This window comes from Ursus arctos, unplaced genomic scaffold, assembly GCF_023065955.2.
Source record: "Ursus arctos isolate Adak ecotype North America unplaced genomic scaffold, UrsArc2.0 scaffold_1, whole genome shotgun sequence".
Classification (NCBI taxonomy): Eukaryota; Metazoa; Chordata; class Mammalia; order Carnivora; family Ursidae; genus Ursus; species Ursus arctos.
The window spans coordinates 83,151,604-83,167,431 of NW_026622763.1; the positions used below are offsets into that span (position 1 = coordinate 83,151,604).

General features: G+C 34.6%; 1 non-coding gene across 1 annotated transcript; it reads left to right on the forward strand.

The window, feature by feature from the left end:
- The first annotated feature begins 15,123 nt into the window (after nucleotides 1-15,123).
- On the forward strand, nucleotides 15,124-15,287 carry LOC113250953 (U1 spliceosomal RNA). The gene has a single exon (XR_003314276.3). It is a non-coding gene; the product is annotated as a U1 spliceosomal RNA (small nuclear RNA).
- Nucleotides 15,288-15,828: the final 541 nt, after the last annotated feature.

Consider the following 15,828-nt stretch of genomic DNA (forward strand, 5'->3'; position numbering starts at 1 on the left):
ACTCAAAGGAAAACTGTCTTCCATAAAACCACTAGCCACAACAATATTTGTATTTTTACCTAGTCATTTAGATTATCTGTTTAATTTTGATACCTGATTTTTCTTTTTTTTAAAGATTTCGTTTATTTATTTGGCAGAGAGAGACAGCCAGCGAGAGAGGGAACACAAGCAGGGGAAGTGGGAGAGGAAGAAGCAGGGAACCCAACGCCCTGGGCTGAAGGCAGATGCTTAACAACTGAGCCACCCAGGCACCCTGATATCTGATTATTTTATAAATAGATGAAAAGCAGTATTTTACTCAACAATACATTTTCTATGTCAATTTTTTTAAGTTTTGCAAACTGAATCATCAGCAGCATTGTTTTTTTTTTTTTTTTTAAACATATATAATGGATTTCTTTTAAGTGAGTCCCATCTGTATTTTTCCATCTCCAAGAAGGGCACAATCAGGCCAACTGCAGCAGGAATGCAGTGAGATATTTGGAAGGGTTTCTACGTTGTTGTGGCTGGCAAACCCTGGGGTGCTTTACTAAGGCAGAAAGCTCTTTCTCTGAAGTTTTTAGGAACAGGATGAGTAACTTGTCTGGGAACAACGCCATCCTGAAATCTGAAGGACAGGCTGGAGTTACCAGATCATTTAATATAGCTCCATTTTATCACATGCTTATCAAACTTTCAATGCATTCATTGATGGCCAACCTCCTACAAAATACTGATGTAATCAAAATGTGCTTTCCTTGCCTTTCTCTACAGTGTAGTGTTACTCACAGTATTACCTGAATCCTAACTGGTGTTCTCATCTCCCAAAGCTTGTGAGCCACCCACAGTGAGAAAAAGTGAGTGAATATAGCATCACCCGATACAGTATTCTCTACTCCATAAATACTTACATGATTACATTTAATTTTCACAGAAAAACTCTTTGAGGAAGATATTCTCATTTCCAATAGGAGAACCAGAGAACCAAGTAACTTGTTCAAGGCAGACCAGTTTTGATCCGAAATCTGATGCTTTTTCCAACAAACTGTGTTTTTCTATATTGCCCAAAAACTCCTATAAATTAACCACAGAGGATGGCTAATTGGAATTCTTCAGGGACTGTGGCAAAGCAGGTAGAGACATTGTTTCAGAGCTGAGGGATAAGGAGGGACTTTTCCCAGAGCTCCTCAAACTGTGCTAAATGACCAGGTTCATCAACTGACTGTGGCTGAGTCCAAAATTTCACAATTCCCTGAAACAATGTCATTTGTCCTTCGTTGCATGGCAGTCCGAATCTTGTAGAAAACAGCAGCTGTTCTCACCTGAGTCACTTGCTCCCTAAGGCCCTGAGCTCGCCGCCAAAGAGACATCCCTTCAGTCTTAGCACTCCTTCACTCCACAAAGATTAAGAAATATCAGGAGAGGAAGAGTGATAGTTTCTACTTAGACTTCATACTTACTTTGAGATTTTTGTTTCAGCGTCTTTGTTAGCACTTGCAAAGAAATGTCAGCACTTTAAATTAATGTTATAAAAATAAATGAGTCGAGTAAATTTTCATCGACTGTTGGGTCATACTTGTATACTTGCCTGACAATTCAAAAACTTTATTATTCTGGAATGAATGAAAAAAACATATGGACAGAGGCACCTGGGTGGTTCAGTCAGGTAAGGGTCCAATCTCCATTTGGGCTCGGGTCATTCATGATCTCGGGGTCACAAGATCAAGCTCAGTGAGCTCTGCCTTGGGCTCTGTGCTGGGCATGGAGCCTGCTTAAGGATTCTCTCTCTCTCCCTCTGCCCCTCCCCTGCTCTCTCTCTCTCTCTGAAACAGAACAAACAAACAAAAAAACCCCACCAACATTTGGGCAAATTTAATGATAAAAATTTAGCACATGTTGAAGTAAACATTTTTGCTTAGAATTTAAACTACATATTTAAAATAGTTCAAATTACCAAGCAATGTTTATTAAATGGTGTGTTGTTTACTTATTAAATATCATTATTAAACGATGTATTGTACATGAAGTGCTTTGCCCAGGGTCTGACACAAAAATGAAATAAAAGTTATCATTATTTTTGCACATCTAAAGAGTATGATTCTGTGTCCTTTTTTATTCTGTTAAATTTTATATCTCTCCTCGGGATAAATTGATTCATTCCTATTTTTAACAAAGACACTTTGTAATAGTGAAACAACTGAAGTTAAAATATATAAATAAACATCAAGCATATTGCAGTATTAAGACACGCTTACTATGCAGTCTGACTATCACTCTCAGATCTTAGGAATACGTATCTTAACTTCTTTGCAGAATTTTCAGGTTAATCTTGATTTTCTTTAGCATTAAAAAAAAGGATTTGTTCATCTCTTCACGGGAACATGGGGATTAATGGATCGAATAAAGCCGTTTGTTTATTTAGTCTAAGATGCACACAATGAAAATGATATTATAAATGATTCTGATTCTAATTGTGTCTATGTAACTCCATAATTAGATTATGTGCTACCTAAAGGCAAAGATCTGATATTAGTAATTTTTACATTTATTTACTCCTTATTTGTTAAGGAATTACTTATTGCAAATTTCCGTGCTAACCCCCAGCCACACTGGAATGTATGTAGTTATCTCCTTTTTGCACCACTATCATGAGAGTTCTATTCATCAACATTTCTTGCACGGGGCCTTCCCAACAGCCTCCTAACTGTTCTTCCTACCAACAAGAAAAGGGTTGGGTTTGGGTTACTTAATGACTGTCTTTATCAGGGGATATGTTAACAGGATGTTGATTCATTAAATTCTCATCTTCCTTATTAGATATCATTAGTTCATTTCCTCAGAACACAGTTGTGGTGATATATATAAATCTAGATAAAGAGGCATATAAAAATGTAATATAGATATGGAGAGAGAGAGAGGTGTTAAGTGGCCAAAAAGAAGGAAGGGAAGAACACTAAAGTTATTTGACTGAAAAAAAGTTTTTAACAATATTGAAGGAAGAAAGATAATACAGTTCTAGGTTATTTCTATTCAGTTTTGTAAAAAAGATCTCAATTAAACAAATGCATACAGGAATCTTTAGTAAAAATTTCACCAGCTTTTAAAAATGGGTTAGAGTGAACCTATAAAATGTACCTGAAGTATTATTACAGGGGGTTTTCAAAAGAAAGAGTGGTCATCAAGTCCAGTTATGGTCTGGAGAAAATAACACTGGATGAGGCAATTTACTTTGTTTGCTTTAAAGTAAAAAGTGTACTTGATGTACGTCCAAAGAGGTGTCTAATTGGTTATTATAAAATGGGTGACATAGTCAATAAGAATGATAAATATTTATAGCATTGAATGGAACAGAGTGGAAAACTACACTCATGGCCCTGAGCCCTTTGACCAAATTACAAAAAATATCTATTTTGAAAATAATTTTAAAACACCATGACTATAAAGAAAAATAGGGAAAGTACATTATATTCATATATAAATTTGTTTTAAACAGTTTCTTTTTTGTATTTTTATGCTTTTATTTCAGCATGTATTATTTTATTATATAATAATTTATATAATATGTGGGGCATAAAAAGAAATAACATCAAATAAGTAAAAGACCCATCATATTGCTTTTTACTGCATGTAATAAATCTTATAAATAAATATCATGAATATTGTTTTCTCTATTACAAATTCAAGACAGACTACTGGTTAAGACCTTAGGCCCTGGGGGTGCCTGGGTGGCACAGCGGTTAAGCGTCTGCCTTCGGCTCAGGGCGTGGTCCCGGCGTTATGGGATCGAGCCCCACATCAGGCTCCTCCGCTATGAGCCGGCTTCTTCCTCTCCCACTCCCCCTGCTTGTGTTCCCTCTCTCGCTGGCTGTCTCTATCTCTGTCAAATAAATAAATAAAATCTTTAAAAAAAACAAAAACAAAAAACAACCTTAGGCCCTGAAGTTAGAAATTCGGGAATTAAATTTTGCTAACTACTTGTGTGCCTTTGCTTACGCAACTTCTCTAAGATTGAATTGCCTTATAAATATAATGGGGGTAACAAAAGTACCTACCTTGTAGCATTGATACACAGGCCAAATGGGATTATGCATAAAGCAGCACAATACCTAGCACACACTAAGTCCTCATTAAATTGTTTTTGTCTTTCTAATGTCTGCATAGCATCTCATTATAATCTCATCCTTAAATTTATTAAACAGACCATCATGTAAGGCAACTTAGGTTGCTTCCAAATTTTGTTATTATTACCAAAACTACAATGAACATTCCTATCACAAAATCTTTATTGTTTTTCTTTTTTATAAACTCCTAGGTGTAGTTGGAATTGCTGGTCAAAAAGTCATGTCTATTGGTAGTTTTTTAGTCCCTTATATTTGTCTCAGCAAACAAAAAGTAAGATTAAAAAAAGGTGCCTCGGAGGCAGAAAAATACATGCCTGATAAAGGCTTAACTTCACGCTGAGGATAGAAGTTAGGAAAAACAGTGAAAGTCATGACATTATGCCCTTACCTGACGCACCTTCAACTAAAAATGACCAATGGAAATTGCATACAGGTGATTGGAATAAGACTTGTAAAAGCCACGTAAAATAGGTCAAAGATGAAGCGTTTCAGAACATTCCAGCCGTAGGATAGCAGCTGGAGATAATTAACCCTGGCACCAGCTCTTTCAAGAGAACCCTGACAGGCATTACCCAATGAAGAAAGAAGAAAGTAAAAATTTGAAAGATGTCAGTATCAAAGGAAATGGGTATGCTGAAATCCTGTTAAACCTACACACAGAGCGTCATGTTATAGAGTCACGTGCAGCCAGCAGAAAAAATAACACAGATTATGGCATTTTCTTTTAGAGGACTGATACTTCAAAAGCAATGGATCAATTCGTTGTTGAGGAAAATTGTATGTAAATCCAACACAAAATTAAATCTAATAGTGTGCAAGCTATATTTGACTCAGCAAGGGAGGAGGTAAAGTGGAGGCTTAGTTGAAGAAGTGTGGGCAGCCAGCAGCCAGACAAGAGTCAGGGGATTGGGGATATATCCTCTCCATGTACACACACTCCTCCATGTTGTGATGTGTTTACCCTGTAACTGTAAAGTAATGTTGCCATGGAAAGTTTCAAGACTCAGAGAAGGAAAGAATTACAGCTACAGAAAGCTCATTCCTGCAGAAAGCATAATAGTGCACGAAATTATCTACGCAAAGCTTACCACATAATGCACGATTCTTGTTCTACGTTTATGTGAAAATTGCAACATTTTCAACACAAGAGGAACTGGAAACAAAGATAAGCTAATGAGAAGCCACTACAATAAAAGGTGTATTTTTACATCTTTACTCTCAGATACTGTATACAGTTCCCCCCCCTTTAGGTAAAATACTGAAACATTAAGTACTTAGTAAAGCTAGTCTGTAGAGCTACAAATAAGGGTAATGAAAAAACATACATTTTAGGGTTTATTAAGCCAATGAAGGGGGAAAGAATATAGGTCAAAGTATTCCCTTGGTTTTTCTGTAAGGTGCTCTAAGATGGTATTAGGAAATCAATTCTAAGTGGATCTGGGCTGAATTTACTCAAAATAGAGGTCTCAAATTAAAAGCTACTATCAGCTAAGCTTCTACCTATTTACTGCGTGTTACATTATTTCAGTTAATCCTTCCAACCACTCAATAAGAAGAATATTATTTTCCTACTTTAGGTAAGAGAGTTTATGTATGTTGTCCAACATCATCCAGCTGGTAAGAGACAAAACTGGGATTCAAACTTAGGAATTCTGTATGATTTCAAAACCTGTAATTTTAAACACTCTACTGTCTAACTTGGTTTAGAGACAGCAGCTCAATTCTAAAATAGGGCATGCTCATAAAACTGATTGCCTATCTAAATTTCATATTTGTATCTGGGATCAAAATAGTTTATATAACCTTGATAGAGGACCATCAGGCATCACCCTCACTTATCAAACTTCTAGTTCTAGGAAATTGTACAGCCTAATAACACAGGCAAGAGGAATTGTAAAAGAGATTTATCTATCTTAAATAGATCTGATCTCTGACCTATAAGGAAGTTAATTAATGCCATTTAAAGACTGGGGTGTGGAATATGCATGAGAAGGTGGACAATTAACATGGAGGATATAAAAACAAGGACAAGGACTAAGTGAAGATATTTCAAGGATTAATGATTAGAAAGAAGTGAAATGTGATGAGTGGGAGTAAAAAAAGGATACTGAGAAATGGTAAGACCATGTGGTTGCCAAGGAGACACCAAATCATGCTGTGGATGACCTAGCTAGAAGAAATTTTCATAACAGAAAAAATGGTTTTGAGAGAGGTGTAAGGACAATCACATTCTAAAGCAGTGTGTGGGGAAAGAAAACATACTAGAACATTTGGTTTTTGAATGCCTGGTAAGAAAGAAATGTTGGGAAAAAATAGCAATAGATTTAAGAATGCCAAGGTGAAAGAACTGTCTGTATAAAGGAAGAAATACTAAAGGACAATAAGCACATTTGCACCAAAGGGCACTGGAGGGTAATTATCTAGCAGAGAATACAGAGTGACTTTGCTGGTGTCACTGAGCATCGGTGGCCATAAAAAAACTTTGGTGCTAACTTGCTCATAACAAAATTATTTTTAAGTCTCAAGTAATTTATTTTCTGATTCGCAAGACCAGATTTTCAGAATCAATTTATTTCTACCTATCACTGGATGCATTCCGCATTGCCAGCCACGAGGCGACTGCTGATGCTGCGTTTATAAAGCAAGACCCAATCACCAGGATTAGTATCACTGTGCTTAAAGGAAAGTATGAGCAAAAGCACTCCGTATAAAGAAATGCACTTTTCTCTAAAAACCTAACTCTTCATTTGGTTTATCTTTGCGTATTACATGGCACCCAGACGATGCCTTGTATATAATTCTTGCTTTGTGGATTCCACTGAACAAGCATTAACAGTCACTACTCATTAGTTGTTATGAATGGTAGAGTGGGGACAGTTAGAGCAAGATGTAAAGAAGTAAAAATTGTGAGGAACAATTGGGATTTTTCTTTTTTTTATGACTTATGAGTCATTGTTTATATTTTCTCTATTTTTTAATATTTAATTAGGTGATAAAACTCAACCTTTAGTGGAGCAAATTTTAAAATTTCTCCTTCGTTATTCAAATAATAGGAAGCTGTAGCCACTATACAGCTCCATAATTCCTTGAAAAAAAATGATGCAACTTTACTTGGTACAATTTAACTGAGATGTTTTGATGACATCACCCTCTACAGACAATTAATACCTCACCAACTTGTGTCAGCATAAGAAAGAATTGCTTTTTGTTCAATTTGACGATATTACTTGTAACTGTTAGAAGAACTCATATACGCTTACATGCAAGGGAGTGGCTGCTCCGACAGAGCATCTTGCACTTCTCAGAAAGAATCATAAGAAAAAAAAATGAATGAATGAATGATAAATACATAAATAAATGATAAAAAAATTTAAAAAAGAAAGTCATAAGGAACCAACTTTTAAGGGGATAAGTGGAAATTCAATTGATCAAATAAGAGAATTGCATTAACGTATCAATATGTTTACAGAAAGAAATTTATTGAGAATGATATTCAATTCACATTTGACAATTGCAAACTTCACACTTCTTCCCCAAATACCATTATATTCTCACACTGAAAGTAGTATTAGAGCTTGTTTATTTCCATCTTTAGGAACTGCTGTGGTATTCTTTGTTAAACTTAGTACTCAAAATGCCTTGCGAAAAGTTCAAGCCCTTCTGTCTTTAAGATCTTCACAGACATGAAACATTCTTTGCAAAAATAGCCTCATGTAATGCATTACAAAAATAATTATGTTCTGGGGTGCCTGGGTGGCACAGTCAGTTAAGTGGCTGACTCTTGGCTTTGGCTCAGGTTGTGAGCTCAGGGTCATGAGATCCAGCCTTGTGTTGGGCTCACGCTCAGCACAGAGTCTGCTTGAGTTTCTCTCTCGCTCTCCCTCTGCCCCTTCCCCCTCAAATAAATAAATACATCTTTAAAAGGAAAGAATAATGATGTTTCCTTTTTCCCTTCAACCTTTATCCCTAAATAGCAGATACAATGTTCACTTACCATGACAAGCTTGGATTAAATTACATGTCAGTCAAGATAGACTTTAGTAGCTGATTTTCATCAGACCAACCTATTAACAGAAGAAGTTGCTGTTGGATGTAATGGCATTATTTTGGAGATGAATTTTCAAACTCCTCCTCACTCGTGGACTTGACCAGCTTCATCTTTAAAAAAGCATATTTCAATGAAATTGATCATTAAAAGGCATCATCCACCTATTTCATTAGCTCAATTTAGAGCAGTATCAGGAATATTATTTTGACTTTCTGTGAATACCTTTCTTTAAGAATAAAGTTTGAGGAACTGTGTGATAAATAATGGCATAAAGCATATAATATAAAATTTTAATGCAGGTTTGCCCAGGTTTCATATGTTAGCTTGTGTTTTAGTTTCATCTAAATAATAAAAATACCCCATGGTGAAAAAAATTAATAAATTCAATTATATTTAAAATAAAAATTGACTCCTTGAGCTTTAAGCTGGTAGATTTTCTGAATTCTTCATGTGAAAAGAGCTCAATTAAAACACATGATATATACATATTTTGATTCATTGTTCAAGGGACTAATGTGATATATCTTACTGCTTTGAGAAATAATATATCTTTAAAAGTACAACATGTTTTAGGACGTAACATAGTTACCCAATTCTTTTTTCTCTTTTCCTCCAGTAATTTCACAATAAAATGGCAATGAGCTGGTGAGGGGCAGCATATGCGGCTAGGAGGCTTCTGGTATTCTTCATTTATGTCAGACTACATTTATCTCTGCCTTTCTCAATCTTGTTAGTGACAACACAAAGACTTATTCAGAGTGCTACAACAATTACTGCAGAATTATTTGGCCTCTAGATATTTGAAGACCTTGTCTTCTGACCTTGTCAAGTATTATGAATTTTGAAAAATGACACTCAAACTGGAAATGCTTTTCTTAATTATATTGGCTACTTTGAGCATGAGGTCATCATTTAAATGTACCCTGGAGTTTTGAGTGCGGAGTCTGTGTGTGTTCAGGTAGGTGGGCTTGCAAGGCTTGAGAGTCTGAGAAGTTAGGAAGAGAGTATAAATGATCAATAATGTGTTAGAAAAAACCTATTTATCATTTCTTTCACTTTCAAGTATTATTAATGTTACTTTTGTACAAGGAAAATGAATCGTCAGCTGCTGCAGTGCTTGAGTCTTTTTTCTGCAGAATTGGAGGTGGGTTGAAACTTCACAAACATTGTCCAAAGTCTGAGCATGCTCAGTAGCAATCACCATAACTCTGGGCTAGTTAAATGCAGTACAAAAGTACTGTTGTTTGTTGATGGAAAAATACAAAACCTCTGAATTATCCCTATTGGCCTTGGGGCAAACTGGCTTCTGTGTCAAGAGCAGTTCAACCCTGTTGCTTTTCCAACACAATTGTACACAGAATTCTGACTCCCTTTCCAAAGGTAAGAGCAGCTCCATGGTGCTGCTGATTGGTGTTATTACAGTTGGCTTCTAAGTACTTGACAAGACATGGAGGGGCAACCCTGTGTCTCTTAGCAGCTGAAGTTTATGATGTCCTGTGCTATAATATTCATCCTACAATAGCATTGTCACTTCACAGGAATAACTGCTCTCATTTTATGTTGACTAGCACATTGCCCTGCAAAATTGAAGATGCAGCCAAAATATCCTTGATCTGTGAGAGAGTAGCATTCGCATACAACGGGGAAAAGTGCTATTTTGCTCAAGGGAAGGTTTGTTAACTCTATAGCAATGTCTCATTATTAAATGGCTTCTTTTGGAATGCTGAGTGGTACAGAGTGTTGAAAGAACTAACTCATAATGATTCATATTTGGAGAACAACTTGCTTACACATAACAATTTAATCAATTTGGATATAATAAATTGGCACACAGCATTTATTCCAACCTCATCCTTCCATTGCACATTGCAAAAGCTGGAAACCCAAAACATACACATGCCCTATGCTCTTGCAGATAGGGTCCTGGAAATTATGTTCACTACTTCCTGCCATTTAGAAAGAAGTAAGGACAGTGATTCTGCGGCTGCGGCTGAATAATGTAGTCCAGGAGACACTGGATTTTTCTGCATTTTTCACCAGCTTCATGACTGTCAAGAGGCAGTTGTGGTGTGAGCAGGACTGATTTCCTGATAATTCGATCTCATTTAGGACCCCGCTCTTAAACTCATTGCTTATGATAGCTTCAGATTTGCAGCTTCCTGATTTGCAGCTCTTTGGTTGTGAGAGAGGTATGTGCTCTCCTGACTGACCAATCCGAAAGGGATTTTCTCATTCTCATTTGAAGGCCAGGCCTCAGCCCCATATTCCATCTGTTCTAAAAATGTGTTAGTATTTTATTTAGTGTATTGAATCCCTTTCTGCCTAAAGTATATTGAGTGGTTTTTGTTTAGTGCAAGGTAATCCAGAGAGAAGGTCTCTTGTTTCCCACAGGAAAGCTGAAGATTAGATAATGAAAAGAGGATGTTAGGGATTTCAGCTTCGAGTACTTGTAGCATAGTTTAAGTTTATTGTAGACTGGTTCTCCCTCCAAGAAGAATGTGAAGATCTGGACAAAATATAAACATATATCTGTGTAAAAGTTGCTCCAAGTGAATATTGATGATATAAATCAACAATAGTAATAAGGTTTTTTGGCATTTAAGATACCCAGAGAAATAGAATATATGCAAATTGCCCATGAGTCAGGAAGGGATAGAAGCAGAATTAAAGTGTTCTAAGTTTCTTTCATTTCTAAGAAGTGGTAAAAGGATACATGTGGGTTGTAATCACTAACATAACCACAAAAAGGTCACTAAAACGGTGTACAGGCAATAATCTAATGGAGGTAATATGAAATAAAAATAGTTGATTAATCCAGATAAAGGGAAGAAAGAAAACAAAAAGGAACATAAAGCAGTGCGCACACACACACACACAAAAGTGAAATGGTAGATTTAAGCCTCAAAGTAAATGAATTACAGTAAATGGAAACAGACAAAACAGACCAAAATTGTCTGACTTGAAAAAGAACAAAACTCAACTCAATCTTACATACAAATTAATCATGACTTAACATAAAAAGACTAAAATGAAAGAAAATGGGAAAAGATATGCCATGTGAACAGTAGCCAAAAGAAAGCTCATGGAAAAGTATAAATATGAGACAAAGTAGGCTCTAAGACATTACCACAAAAAAGAGGACTATTTCATATTATAAAACAACCAATGAACTAAGAATATACAATCATTTTGAATGTGTTTAGCGTAGCTTTCAATATGTGATGTGAAAACTGGTAGAATTAAAAGAAGAATAGATCATCACAGTGGGAGATTTCAACATTCAACCATCAGAAACTAATAGAACAAGCCAACAAAAAATCAGTATGAAAGACAAGATTTAAAAACACAACTTAAAAATCGATCTAGTAGATACATAGGTGAAATAGTAATTTGAACACTGCAGATTACATGTTATTTAAGTGCAAATGGGCTATTTGGCAAAATTAACCAGGTAGTAGGTCATTGAATGTGGTCTCTGACCACAGGAGAGAAATATTTTTTTTAAGTTAAAAATAAATAGCAAAAGCTAATGTAAAAAATTCTAAAGTGTTTGGAAATGAAATGATAGTCTACTAAATTACCATGAGTCAAGAAGTAAATCACAATGGAAAATAAAGAATAGTTATGACTAAATGATAATTAAAATATGACATATTTATGAGATACAGATAAAACCATGTTTAAAGAGAAAGTTATTGCTTTAAATGCATATGTTAGAAAAGAATTTCACCTTCTATGTGAAGAAGCTAGGAAAAAAAACACCATATGAATCTCAAAGAAAGTAGTACAGAATAAAGAAAGATAGTAGAAAAAAACTGATCAGATAGAAAACAATTATTTTCTATTTCAACGAAGACAAAAGTTGTCTTTTCAAAATGAATAAATGAAAAGAATCATGACAAAGCTGATGAAAAAGAAATATAAAAGGTACAAATCACCAATATTATGAATAAAATTATGAATGTAAATTAATAACAATATAATAAACAATTTCATACCAATAAATTTGGAAATTAGAAGAGCAAGCTGATAATCTGGGAAAAGCACAGCATATTAAAACACACCTAAATAGAAATAAAAATCTACATACATTTATTAAATAAATTTATTCCAGTCATTTATGAAAGAAAGAATACCAAACCTATGCCAATTCATCCAGATATAGAAAAAAAGGAAAATTTCTAAATCGATCTCATAGGGCCAAATAAACTTGATACTAAGAATACTGGTAAGAATATTGCAATAAAGGAAAGTTCTAGATCAATTCCTTTTTAAACATAGATTTAGAACAAAGAACATGAAAGATGAACATAAAGTATTTGCAAATCACAGCTAGCAACAAAGGTGTTATACATCGTGACACAGTTGAACACAGTTTTATTTATTTATTTTTAAGGATCTTGTTTATTTATTTATTATTTATTTCTTAAAGATTTTATTTATTTATTTGTCAGAGAGAAGGGGGGGAAAGCACAAGCAGGGAGAGCAGCAGGTAGAGAGAGAAGTAGGCTCTCTGCTGAGCAAGGAGCCTGATGGGGGACTCAATCCCAGGACCCTGCAATCATGACCTGAGCCAAAAGCAGATGCTTCCCAGACTGAGCCACCCACGTATCCTAGAAACACAGTTTTTATACTGTTGAAATTAAGTTGGAATTAAGCTGAACTATACACCTATAAGGAAAGATGCTGATTATAATCCCAAAAGCAACCACTAGAAAATGACAGAGAAATAGAGTAAAAGAAATGAGAATGAAAAATGGTACAATATAAAATACCTAATTATCAAAGTCAGTGATGGAACAATAGTGGAATAAAAAATACTTACGATATATACAAACAAATGACATCATGGCAGATGTAAATCTTACCTTATTCATAATTATATTAAATGTAAATGGATTAGAAAATGCAGATATAGACAAATGCACTTTAAAAATAGTTTCAAATATATACTATATACACTATCCATAAGAGAAACACTATATTCAAAGACACAAGAAGGCTTTAAATATAAATATATAAATAAAATCCTCAACAAACTAACAATTCAAATCCAATAACATATAAGAATGATTATACACCATGATCAAGTGTGATTAATTTCAGGAATGCAAGATTGGTTCAACATGTAATCAATATGATAAACTCTTTTAATAAAATGAGGGACAAAAACTATACAATCATCCCAACTGATGCAGAAAAAGCATTTAATAAAATTCAACATCCTTTTATAGTAAAAGTACTCAACGAACTAATAGACAGGAACTTCCTTAACCTGATGAAGAATATTCATGAAAACCCACAACTAACATCATATTTACTAAAGAAAGACTAAAATATTTACTCCTAAAATCAAGAACAAGAAGATATATGTTCTTACTGCTTCTATTCAGAATTGTACTGAAGATTCTAGCCAGGGAAACTGGGCTAATAATAATAATAAAAATAATAATAGCACCCAGATTAAAAAGGAAGAAGTAAAACTATGCCTATTTGCAGATGACATTTTTTTTGAAATTGAAAATCGTAAGGAGTCTAAAAAAAGAAGAAAATTATTAGAGGTAATAAGTGAGTTCAGCAAGTTTGCAGAGAATAAGGTCGATTATATTTCTATAAGCTGTCAACAAACAATCCAGAAATATAATTAAGAAAACAGTTCTGGGCCACCTGGGTGGCTCAGTCAGTTAAGCATCTGCCTTCAGCTCAAGCCATGATCTCAGGGTTCTGGAATCGAGCCCCACATCAGGTTCCCTGCTCAGTGGGAAGTTTGCTTCTCCCTCTTCCTCTGCCACTCGCCCTGCTTGTGCTCTCTATGTCTCTCTCTCAAATGAATACATAAAATATTAAAAGAAAAAAAATCTATTTATAATTACATCAGGAAGAATAAAATACTTAGAAATAAATTTAACAAAAGAATTGCAAGACTTGTACACTAAAAATAACATTGAAAGAAATTAATAAAAACTTAAATAAATGGAGGCACATCATGTATTCATGGCTTAGAAGACTTAATATCGTTACAATAGTGATACTCCCACACTAATCTATAGATTCAATGCAAGTTGTATTGTTGAGGTGCATATTTACCAGTTTCAAAAGTTATTACAAAGCTACATTAATCAGGACAATGTACCATTGGCATAAGGATGGATAGAATCAATAGAATAGAGATGAGATTCCAGAAATAAACCCTCATATTTTTGGTGAATTAATTTCCAAAGAATATGACAAGACAATTGAGTGAGGAAAGAATGGTTTTCAGGAAATGGTGCTGGTACAACTGGTTGTCAATATGCAAAAGATTAAGCTGGGCCTGTACCTCACACCATATAAAAAATTAATTCAAAATGAATCGACTAATGTAGACACTAAAAGTATAAAACTCTTAGAAAAAAGATCTAAAAATTTTCATGGTCTTGGTTTAGGCAATGGTTTCTTAAGTATGCTGCCAAAAATACAGTAAACCAAAGATAAAAATGGATATATCAGACCTCATCAAAATTAAAAACTGTTTCAGTGGACAGTATCAAGAAAGTGAAAGGATAAGCCACAGAATTAGATAAAATATTTGCAAATCATATATCTGATAAAGGATTAACAGCCAAAATATGTAAAAAGAACACTTCCAACTCAACAATAAAAGATATGTAACTCAATTTTCAAAATAAGTGAAGAATTTGAACAGATAATTTTCCATGTAAGATATATAAATGGACAAGAAGCATATGAAACAATGCTCAATATCATTAGTCACTAGGTATGTGCAAATCAAAGCCACAATGATATATTACTTCACACCCATTAGAATAGCTAAAATTAAAAAAAAAAAAAAAGACAAGCTATACCAATTTTGGTAATGATGTGGAAAAACTGAAACCTTCATACATTGCTGGTATGAAGAATGTAAAATGTAAAATGGTGTAGCTGCTTTGAAAAAAGTTTAGCACTCATTCAAATTATTAAAAAATAGTTATATAACTTACCTGGCAGGGGAGATACCATGATCACGAAGGTGGTTTTCCCAGGGCGAGGCTTATCCATTGCACTCCGGATGTGCTGACCCCTGCGATTTCCCCAAATGTGGGAAACTCGACTGCGTAATTTGTGGTAGTGGGGGACTGCGTTCGCGCTTTCCCGTTAAAAAAAAAAAAGAAGAAAGAAAAAAATTAGTTATATATAACTATAGATATATGTGTTTATAGGATGTATAGGAGATATATATATATGTATATATCTATATATAGGTATATTCCTGTTTCATTCCTAGGCATATACACAAGAAAATTGAAAACATATATCCATATAAATACTGGTACACCAATGTGCATAGCAGCACAATTCACGGCATCCAAGAAGTGGAAACAACCCAAATGTGCATCAACTGTGTTTATCAGAGGATGAACAAAAATGTGGCATATCCTAAAATGGAATATTATTAAGCCATAAAAAGGAATGAAGAACTAATACATGTTACTACATGGATTAAGCTAAGAGAAAGAAGTTAGGCACAAAAGGCTACATAGTATATGGTTCCGTTTATATTATATGTCCAAAGTAAGCAAATCCATAGGGGCAGAAAGTAAGTTAACCGTTCTTAGGGGCTAGGGAAGGTGAGAGTGGGAAGTACACTGCTATAGGTATGGCGGTTTCTTTATATGGTGATGAAAATGTTCTGAAATT